Below are 11,374 nucleotides of genomic sequence, written 5' to 3'. Positions count from 1 at the left end.
GGCTCACGCCCAACGACCTTCTGGTCACTGTCTCAAGACTCCAAGTCGAGTTATAAGTGAGCAAGGCTCTCGCCCAACGACCTTCCAGGTTGGATCCCATGCGCGGCACGAGTTATAAGTGAGCAAGGCTCACGCCCAACGACCTTACCGGCCGGTTGTCCCATCTCGCCCCAAGGTGAGTTATAAGTGAGCAAGACTCATGCCCAACGACCTTCCCGGTCGGCTGTCCCGTCTCGTCCCAAAGAGTTATAAGTGAGCAAGGCTCTCACGCCCAACGACCTTACTGGTCGGTTTGTCCCGCCCGGTCGAGTTATAAGTGAGCAAGGCTCTCACGCCCAACGACCTTCCCGGTCGGCTGTCCCAAACTCTCGCCCCAATGTGAGTTATAAGTGAGCAAGACTCTCACGCCCAACGACCTTACCGGTCGGTTGTCCCAGACTCTCGCCCCAGTGCGAGTTATAAGTGAGCAAGGCTCTTAAGCTCAACGACCTTACCGGTCGGTTGTCCCAGACTCTCGCCCCAATGCGAGTTATAAGTGAGCAAGGCTCTCACGCCCAACGACCTTACCGGTCGGCTGCCCCAGACTCTCGCCCCAGTGCGAGTTATAAGTAAGCAAGGCTCTCATGCCCAACGACCTTCCCGGTCGGCTGTCCCAGACTCTCGCCCCAGTGCGATTTATAAGTGAGCAAGGCTCTCACGCCCAACGACCTTCCCGGTCGGTGCAATGATTTTCTCGATCAGTACTCCTTATATGCGTCGAAGCAAAATGCAGCAAGCCAAGTTCTCGTGCCTGACTGGTCTGTAAGCTATATTTCAAGGGTTCTTGCTAAATATGAAACTTCACAGGCACATTCTCAAGTCGTAGGTACATTCTCAAGCGTCTCATTTGCTCCGGTCGGGGGCTCATATGTTATGAAGTAAGAGGAAGATGGGGTAAGCAAGTTATCTTTATTATTTTTTCTTTTTTTGCTAGAAATATTCGAGAAACGCAGGTGTTCTATAGAAATATAATGATACCCAAACAATAGGGTGTGGGGCTACACCATGAGTGGAACTCAAGAAACAGGTTTTATTTCGTTAATCAGGGGTACATTTTTTAAGGGTTTACATTGCTGCCAGATCCAGAAGCTTAATCATTTCTGGCCAGATGAGCTTGAGCTCTAGTTAGATCTTTCTTAATAAGATCGATGGCGCACTTTAGTTGCCCAATGGTCTCGTCTTTGATCTGTCCTTCCTCTTTCATGAGAGTCACCTCGTCCTCGTGTTTCATCTTCAAATAGATAATATAGTGAACTTGGCTCTAGAAGTCCGATTGAGCTTTCAGCTTGAGGGCAACTTCGGGCCGGGTTCTGGATTTGGCGGCCATCCAAAGGCTTTCCATTTCATGAATAAGGGACGATTGAAGATCTCTACTCGCAGTCATCTCCAGCAGGGCTTCTTCTTTTTGAGCCAGCAACTTTGTCAGATGGCCAATTTGCTGAAGCAAGGCTTCCTCTTTCTGAGTCAATAACTCCCTCAGATGGGTAATTTGCTGAAGCAAAGTAGCAAGTTCGCTAGGTTCTATTATAGGGTCCATGGAGATGAGATACTTTATTAACAAGAGGATAACTCGAGGCATCAAATGCTCGGACCTTTTATAAGGAAGAAGAAGGTGAAGGGATTTCCTCGGAATTTGAGTTGATGCTTGGAGAACCGTGTGAAATTTATGGGAAAAGAGTACGCTCGGAAGTTGAGGAGTCAGTATACGCATAGAAGGAGCCAGTTTTTCTCCTAGGACGATGAGAAATTCTATAGAAGATAGATGGAAGACAGGTCGGCAGAGGATGCGAGACCCAGATCAGGTAACAAAGGGACTGGGGTCTAGTCAGCCGGACTAGAACCTCCTTCGACTAGACTTGACGGGGAGGCTTGTGATATGGTGTATGGTCGTGGGGTCAGTAAGATGATGTGGTTAGGAGTCAAGACAGTAGGATGGTCAGGAGTCAAGCTTACATGGAGGTCAGAAGTCAAGCTTACGTGGAGGTTAGAAGTCCAGCCTCCGTGGCTGGTCAGAAGTCAAGCTTACGTGTAGGTCAGAAATCCAGCCTTCGTGGCTGGTCAGAAGTCCAGCTTACGTGGAGGTCAGAAGTCAAGCTTGCATGGCTAGGGTCAAAGTCTCAGCTGACAGGGCGGTCAAAACATAGAATTATAAGTCGGACAAGAGCCAGCCCTGATAACGATCAAGGCTCGGGCCCATGGGCCAGGTACAGTTGAGGACTGAGCTCACAGGCCAGGTAAAGGTAAAGGAAAGAAGGCTCCTGGCGTAGAATAGACCTGGCGTGCAGGTTTGAACGTACAGGCCATGGATAATAACGGGCAGAAGCAGGCCGAGATACAAACCTGGGCGTGTAGGTCGGAACGTACATGCCATGGAGATAAGCGGACAGAGGCAGGTCAGGACACAGACCTGACGTACAGGTCGGAACGTACATGCCGTGGATAACAACAAACAGAAGCAGGTCGGGACACATACCTAGCGTATAGGTCGGAACGTACATGCCGTGGATAATAGTGAACAGAAGCAGGTCGGGACACAGACCTGGCGTACAGGTCGGAACGTACAAACCATGGATAACAACAGAGGCAGGTCAGGATACAGACCTGGCGTACAGGTCGAAACGTACATGCCGTGGATAACAACGAACAGAAGCAGGTCGGGACACAGACCTGGCGTACAGGTCAGAACGTACAAGCCAAGGATAATGGTGGGCAGAAGCAGGTTGGGATACAGACCTGGCGTGCAGGTCGGAACGTACAGGCCATGGAGATAAGCGGGCAGAGGCAGGTCGGGACACAGATCTGACGTATAGGTCAGAACGTACATGCCGTGGATAACATCGAACAGAAGTAGGTCGGGACACAGACCTAGCGTACAGGTCGGAACTTACAAGCCATGGATAACAGCAGAGGTAGGTCAGGACACTGACCTGGCATACAGCTCGGAACGTACATGCCGTGGATAATGGCGAACAGAAGTAGGTCGGGACACAGACCTGGCGTACAGGTCGGAACGTACAAGCCATGGATAACAGCGAACAGAAGCAGGTCGGGATACAGACCTAGCGTACAGGTCAGAATGTACAAGCCATGGATAACAGCAGAGGCGGGTCGGGACACAGACCTGGCATACAGGTCGGAATGTACATGCCGTGGATAATAGCGAACAGAAGCAGGTGGGGACACAGACCTAGTGTACAGGTCGGAACGTACAAGCAATGGATAACAACGAACAGAAGCAGGTCGGGATACAAACCTAGCGTACAGGTCGGAATGTACAAGCCATGGATAACAACAGAGGCAGGTCGGGATGTTGGTGCGGGAAGCATCCGACGATCGACCGTTGTTCTGATAATGGCAAAGGAATTCAAAGTTAAATTGTTTTGTGATCTAACGTACTTAATTGAGTGTCTCAGGAAAGTCCTAGCTGCGGTTAGGCAGGAGGAAAACCCTAGGGGGTGGTAACCCTAAGTCATAGGGGGTGGTAACCCTATGCGGAAAGTCTTGGCGGGTCGAGTGCTTCAGGCAAAAGTCCTAGGGGGTAACCCTAGGTGAAAAGTCCTGGTGTCGCGAACCAGGTGAAAGACTAGACGGGCCGGGAAGCGGAAGTCCAATAGAAAGTCCGAAAGCTTCGAACGCTGAGCAAAAGACCAGTCGATCTGGAGGATTGCACTAGCAACAGGTAAATCTCCTGAGTGGAGTAGGTGAGGACGCGTTCCCCATAGAGGGAACAGTAGGCGTCGGGTCGACCTAGGGTTTCCAGTCGGAAACTCAAAGTCAGACCCGGATAGCCCGAAGGCTGTCAGTTTATTTGCTTATACATTATCTATTATGTTCTAACTTTTTTTTGCAGGAGACTAACATTTTTGTGCAGAGTTAGAAGTGACCGGGATCGGTCGACCGAACCATGGGATCGATCGACCGAACCCCCAAGCCAGCAGATCAGATCTTCAGAGGGTGGACCAGGCTCGACCAGGGGATCGGTCGACCGCACCAGGGTTGGGCGTCGACTGGATCAGGCTGACTGGACAGCTTATCGGTCGACCGAACCTGTTTATCGGTCAATCGAACCTCGGATGGAGTTTGACCAGATAGAAGCAGAGCGAGAGGATCGGGCGGATCAGATAGGAGGAGATCGCCTGATCGGTCGATCGAACAGGGGATCGGTCGACCGATCCGCCTCGGGTCAAACTTGATCCCGAGCCTTGGGGATCTGGATAAGCTTTTGCAGAGCTATAAAAGGGAGCCTCAGGGTGCAGCTTAAAGGAATCAATCTCGAACAGAAGAAGTTGTGCTCTCCAACACTGCTCCGAACTCTCCAACAACGCTCTGCTACTCCGACAGCCAGCGACGACGTCTTTTTTTCTCATAGTGTCGGTATAATTTCATTATTGCTATTGAACTGTAATACATCTTGTGTAAAGATTTTTCGATATTATAGTTGTTGCCCACAGGAAGCCATCAACGATCGCCGGCCTTGGAGTAGGAGTCGCCCTAGGCTTCGAACCAAGTAAATCTTGGCTCTTCTCTGTTTGTGTTATTTCTTTTCCTTTCCGCTGCATTTACTCGAACGATTTCCGAAACGAAAAGTGAAAGCCACGAGCGCTATTCACTCCCCTCTAGCCCTTCTTGATCCAACAATTGGTATCAGAGCGGGGTCGCGTTGATCTGGTGCAACCACCAATCACGTAATTTTTTTTCGTGGTATATTTTCAGTTTTATGGAATCAATTAGAATTAGCTTAATAGTTATATTCTAATAATTTTTTTTCTCTCGAATTGGTTTCTGCTCGAGGCTAGTGCAACACCACTTGAGTTCGTTAATTCTTAAACCTTATTTCCCACACTGCTAATCCAAGACATAGTCTTGGGATATTTTCTTCTATTTTTGTTTTGCATATTTAACAAATGGCCCAACAAGAGGGTTTCAGCACCGTTCGTCCCCGGTTCTTCTCCAGAGAAGACTTCGGGTACTGGAAGGGACGAATGGAAACTTACCTGAAGATCCAGTTTGATACCTGGATGATTATCAAGACCGGAATACAACTATCAACCGATGAAGACGGCAAGCCGACACCCTGCGAAAAATGAGAACCGACTCTAATCAAGAAGGTGGAAGCTGATGCCAGAGCGACCTGCACCCTCCAGTGCGGACTGACCAAGGAGGAGCTCAACAGAGTTGGACCATTCTCCAGCGCAAAAGAGCTTTGGGAGAAGCTGATCGAACTCCACGAGGGCACCTCCGACGCCAAGGTTAGTAAAAGAGACCTTCTATTCAATAAACTATATAATCTAAAAATGCAGGAAGGAGAGACGGCAAGGAAACTCCATGTGCGCATACAAGACGTTCTCAACGCCCTCTATGCAATCGAGCAGAAAGTCGAGAACCGGGGCATCATAAGGTACGCACTAAACTCATTTCCAAGGAGTACATTGTGGGCATCAATGGTAGATGCCTACAAAGTCTCCAAGGATCTATCTTCTATAAATTTAGATGAGTTATTTTGTGAGTTTGAATTGCATGAACAGACTAACACACAGCCAATCGAGAAAGGTATTGCGTTTGTTGCAGGTACCAGTCGAACACACGAACCAAGATCACGGCGAAGAACTGAACCGGAATCGGAAGTTGAACCCGACTTAGACGATGAAGACAACGAATTGACCTTCGAACTCTTGAATCTTGTGAAGAAGCTCTACAAGAAGAAGAAGGGCTTCAACAAGAGAGACCTAAAAAAAGCCGTACAATCAAAGGAGGTTCAACCCAGCTCAAAGGTCAAGTTTGAGGTGATCTGTTATAGGTGCAACCAGAAGGGGCACATCAAGGCCAACTGCCCAAATCAGAAGGATGCAAAGAAGCAGAGGAAGAAGAAGGTGCTAAAAGCAACCTTTGAAGAATCTTCAGAAGAGGATACTGATGACGAGCTCGAACAGACGAGTCTTCTTGCCCTGATGGCCCGAGACCAGATTGATGTGTCCAAGAGCGAGAGCGAGTCGGAAGCAGAATCGGAAAGAAGCCACGGATCCATATCCATTCCCGAAGGACCCGATCCCTCTGTAAGTATCCCTCGACTAAACAATCTAGTCAATTACTTGTTACGAAAATTAGCTAAGTCTAATATTAGAATTAAGTCACTTCTAAAGGAAGTAGTTGTCCTTAAAGAAGGCACTAACTTCGAATCTTTGACTGAACCAGTTTAGACTGGAAACTCAACTCAAGTCCAAAAACTTGAGGAAGAGAATTCCAGCCTGAAAACTCAGGTCAAGGATCTGGAGAAAACATTAGAACGATTCTCTTTGGGTTCCAAGAACCTTGACCTAATTCTTGGAACACAAAGGGCAATCTACAATAGAACTGGACTAGGATTCAAATCGAAAAAGAAATATAAATCATACCTGTCCTTAGTAAATAGACAAAGTAATAAAATAGTCAAAGCATGGGTACCCAAGTCCAACCTGGTTAATCAAGTTGGACTTGGTCAATATTGGGTCCCTAAGGATCAAATACACTACCTCGATAGACCATACCGAGGCTATGATCCAGGGGGAGCTAGAAGAAAAACGATAAAAATAAAACTAAATTAATTAAATTAAAATTAAAATTAAAATTAAAATTAAATAAACTTAAAATTTAAATTAAATTAAAATTAAAATTAAAATTAAATAAACTTAAAATTCAAATTAAATTAAAATCAAGTTAAATTCGAATTAAATCAAATTAAAATCCAAAGGAAGGCTCCAGAATAGCTGGCACCTCCGAACTTAATCTACCCGATAAGGGTAACCAAGAGTAGACCACCCGGTAGGGTAATTAAGGATAGATTAAAATGAGCTAGGTTTAACTTGACCCACGACACTGGTGAAGTATTGGATGATAGTACGTTGGGGAAACTTAGTCATCGCATGTCTAGGAAGATATGACTTCGACCTGGTGCATTTATGTGGTGGGAGAGAATTAGAGCGAAGCGCCCAATGAACCAGATGACATGGGCTGACTTCGAGAAAGAATTCTTCGAGGAGTTCTTTCACATGCGGGTCACAAACCGCCACTACGACGAGTTCACTGAGTTTCGTCAGGGCAACCTATCAGTTGAGGAAGCAGTGAAGAAATTCAATAGATTGGCTCGTCTATGCCCTGAACTAGTCAGCACAGAAAAAGCATGAGTCCGGTTGATGCTCAAGATGCTGAGGCTGGAAATAACAATGAACGTGGCTGGCGGCGTTCATAGGCCACAGACCGCCGAAGAACTAGTCAGCAGTGCTCTGACCACCGAGCACTACCAGAACAGTATCAAGCAGCAGAAGCAAGTCCTCTCAGAATCCAAAGGGCAAGGAGGCTTAGGTATTCAGAAACAACAGGGCCACAACTCTAACTGGAAAGGGAACTCCAACAACAAGCGCAAACCAGGGAGTTACCCAAAGGGAGGACCAGCCAGCAAACAACCTAGTTATCCCAAATGTGCTACTTGTGGGAAATTTCACCTAGGAGTTTGTCGCAAGGGCACACGAGGATGTTTTGAATATGGACAGGAAGGGCATATGGCTAAGCAATGCTCGAACAAGACAAGTCTTCCTCAACCACAGCCGATACAGTATGGAGGCCAGCAAGAACAGCTACATCAGATGCAGGCCGTTTTGGATGGTCCACACATCAGCCAGGGCAGACTAGAAGCCCCTCCAGCTATGATGAATGCAAGGATCTACTCCTTAACCAGAGAAGACGTAGCGAATGCCTCGACAGTTGTTATAGGTCAGATTAGTATTTTACAGCAAAGTGAAACTGTCTTATTCGATACTGGAGCAACCCATTCTTATATATCCAGGGCATTCGCCGAAAAGTTAGCAGTACCCCCAGAGGTATTCAGTGGTCAGTTTTTGACGACGCTACCTTCGGGAGAATTTATGACGTCCACGCACTGGCTCCGGGCAGTGCCAGTCATTATAGCAGACAGAGAACTCTTTTGTGATCTGATGGTGCTAGATATGATTGATTATGATGTCATCCTTGGAATGGACTTCCTGATCAGATACGGTGCCTCTATAGAGTGCCGTAAACAGAAAGTCGTATTCCAACCTGAAGCAGAAGTACAATTCGAGTACATTGGAGAACCCAAGAGAAAGGCCAAGAAGTTTCTCTCAGCTCTAAAAGCACAAAAATTAATGGATTCAGGATGTACGGGATTCTTAGCACATGTAGTCAGTAGCAGCCAGGACAAGGACCGAAAGCTAGAGGAGGTCTGAGTCGTATGTGACTACCCAGCAGTCTTCCCTGAAGAGTTACCAGGCCTAGCACCAGACAGAGAGATTGAATTCAAGATAGAATTCATTCCCGGTACAAATCCTATCTCCAAAGCACCTTACCGCATGGCTCCAGCAGAACTGAAGGAACTTCATGAGCAACTACAGGAGCTGCTTGACAAGGGCTTCATACGTCCTAGTCACTCACCATGGGGAGCGCCTGTACTGTTCGTGAAGAAAAAGGACGGGAGCATGCGCCTGTGCATAGACTACCGGGCACTGAACCAAGTCACCATCAAGAACAGGTATCCTCTTCCCAGAATAGATGACCTGTTCGATCAGCTAAAGGGAGCAGCAGTGTTCTCTAAGATAGACCTCAGATCAGGTTATCATCAGGTGAAAGTTAAAGAAGGGGATATACCCAAGACAACATTCAGGACTAGATACGAACACTACGAGTTCGTAGTCATGCCCTTTGGCGTGACAAATGCTCCAGCTACTTTCATGGACCTCATGAACAGAGTATTCAGGGACTACCTAGATAGATTTGTTATTGTGTTTATCGATGACATTCTTATCTATTCAGGAACTCAGGAAGAACACGCAGAGCACCTGAGAATAGTATTGCAGACCCTTCAGCAGAACCAGCTGTATGCCAAGTTCACGAAATGTGAATTTTGGTTAGATCAGGTAGCCTTCCTGGGTCACATCATCTCAAAGGATGGTATTATGCTAGACCCCAACAAAATAGAAGCCGTGAGTAACTGGAAAAGACCCAAGAACGCCAGCGAGATCAGGAGTTTTCTGGGATTAGCAGGTTATTACAGAAAGTTTGTAGAGGATTTCTCCAGAATAGCCTCCCCGCTGACAGCTCTTACCAGGAAGAACAGAAAATTTCAGTGGACAGAGGACTGCAAGAACAGCTTCAGCGAGTTAAAGAGGAGATTGACCAGTGCTCCCATTTTAACTCTACCAGAAAACACGGACAGCTTTGATATTTATAGTGATGCCTCTAAGTTGGGACTAGGAGCAGTACTGATGCAAAATGGCAAGGTGATCGCCTATGCCTCCAGACAACTCAAGGAATATGAGAAGAATTACCCTACTCATGACCTTGAGCTTGCAGCAGTGGTGTTCGCTCTCAAAATTTGGAGACATTACTTGTATGGAGCTCAGTGTAGAGTATATACAGATCATCAGAGTCTGAAGTACTTCTTCACTCAGAAGGATCTGAATATGCGACAGCGTAGATGGCTTGAGCTGGTCAAGGATTATAACATAGATATCCTCTACCACCCAGGAAAAGCCAATAAGGTGGCAGACGCACTTAGCAGGAAGTCCGATGCTACCTTACTATCCCTATCAGCCATGTCACCGCCCCAATAGAAAGAGATCGCAAATTTTGGTCTCGAACTTATAGTAGGATAACTCTCTACTATGACATTAGCATCTAACCTGCTTGGTGACATTCAGACAGCTCAGGAGCAGGATCCAGAAATTCAGAAAATCAAGTAAGGGTTAGCAGAATCAGAAAGTAGAGAATTCAGAGTGCCCGATAGTGGGGTATTATACTTCGGTGACAGACTCTGTGTTCCAGATCAGGAGGAACTAAAGAGGAAGATTTTAGATGAGGCTCATAGGACTCCTTATGCGATGCATCCAGGTTCCACCAAGATGTACCAGGACTTGAAGAAACGTTTTTGGTGGCCTGGGATGAAAAGAGACATTGCTAGATATGTTAGCACCTGTCTGACCTGTCAGAGGGTCAAGGCAGAACATCAGAGACCAGGAGGAGTTCTGCAGCCTATTCAGATTCCAGAATGGAAGTGGGAAGATATTTCCATGGATTTCATAGTGGGCTTACCCAGAACCACGAATGGTTTCGATGCCATCTGGGTAATAGTTGACAGGTTAACTAAATCAGCCCACTTCTTAGCTATCAGGATATCCTACTCCATGGAATAGCTAGCTCAGTTATATCTCAAGGAGATAGTCAGACTACATGGAGTCCCACGGACTATTATATCAGATAGAGATAGTAGGTTCACCTCTCACTTCTGGGAGTGTGTACAGACAGCATTAGGCACTAAGTTAAAGTTCAGCACAGCTTTCCATCCCCAGACAGATGGTCAGACGGAGCGAGTAAATCAGGTACTCGAAGATATGCTCCGAGCATGTGCCCTAGACTACAAGGGAAGTTGGTGCAAATATCTGAGTTTAACAGGATTTGCATACAACAACAGCTATCAGGCCACTATCGGTATGGCACCTTACGAGGCTCTCTATGGACGGAGGTGTAGATCTCCAATCTGCTGATATGAGAGTGGTGAACAGAAAGAACTAAAACTTCAGATAGATCTAGTAGCAGATACCACAGCAGCTATACAGCAGATCCGCCAGAGGATAGAGACAGCTCAGAGTCGCCAGAAAAGCTATGTTGATACACGGCACAGACCCTTAGAGTTTTCAGTTGAGGATTCAGTATTTCTCAGAGTGGCTCCCATGAAGGGAGTAATGCGTTTTGGGAAGAAGGGCAAACTAAGTCCCAGATATGTGGGACCATACCTTATCACTAGAAGAGTTCGCAAAGTAGCATATGAGCTAGAGCTACCACAGGAGATGTCAGCCATCCATAATGTATTTCATGTCTCTATGCTGAAGAAACATATCCCAGATGCCACCAAGGTGATTGAGCCCCAGTCGGTACCAGTCCGCGAAGACCTCAGCTATGACAGTCGACCTATTTAGATAATAGACCGAGCAGTTAAGAAATTGCAGAACAAGGAGGTACCATTAGTAAAAGTTATTTGGCAAAATCACACAGTAGAAGAGGCAACTTGGGAGACAGAAGCTAGTATGAGACAGAAGTACCCAGAGTTATTCTAAGTTCGAGGATGAACTTTTTATAAGGTATGGGGGATTGTAACGCTCGAAAATTCCCCAAATACTTTTATAAATATCCTAGTATTTTTCTGGAATTTTAGGATATTTTTACAGAATTTTTAGAGTAGCATAAGTAGCAAAAATAAATAGAATAGTAAAATAACCTACGCGGGAATTGAACCCGAGACCTATTGGGTCCTACGCCTTATGGTGAACTC

The sequence above is a fragment of the Zingiber officinale genome, chromosome 8B (genome assembly GCF_018446385.1).
Source record: "Zingiber officinale cultivar Zhangliang chromosome 8B, Zo_v1.1, whole genome shotgun sequence".
Classification (NCBI taxonomy): Eukaryota; Viridiplantae; Streptophyta; class Magnoliopsida; order Zingiberales; family Zingiberaceae; genus Zingiber; species Zingiber officinale.
The sequence above is the reverse complement of the archived record's forward strand: the minus strand, read 5'-3'. Positions refer to the sequence as shown.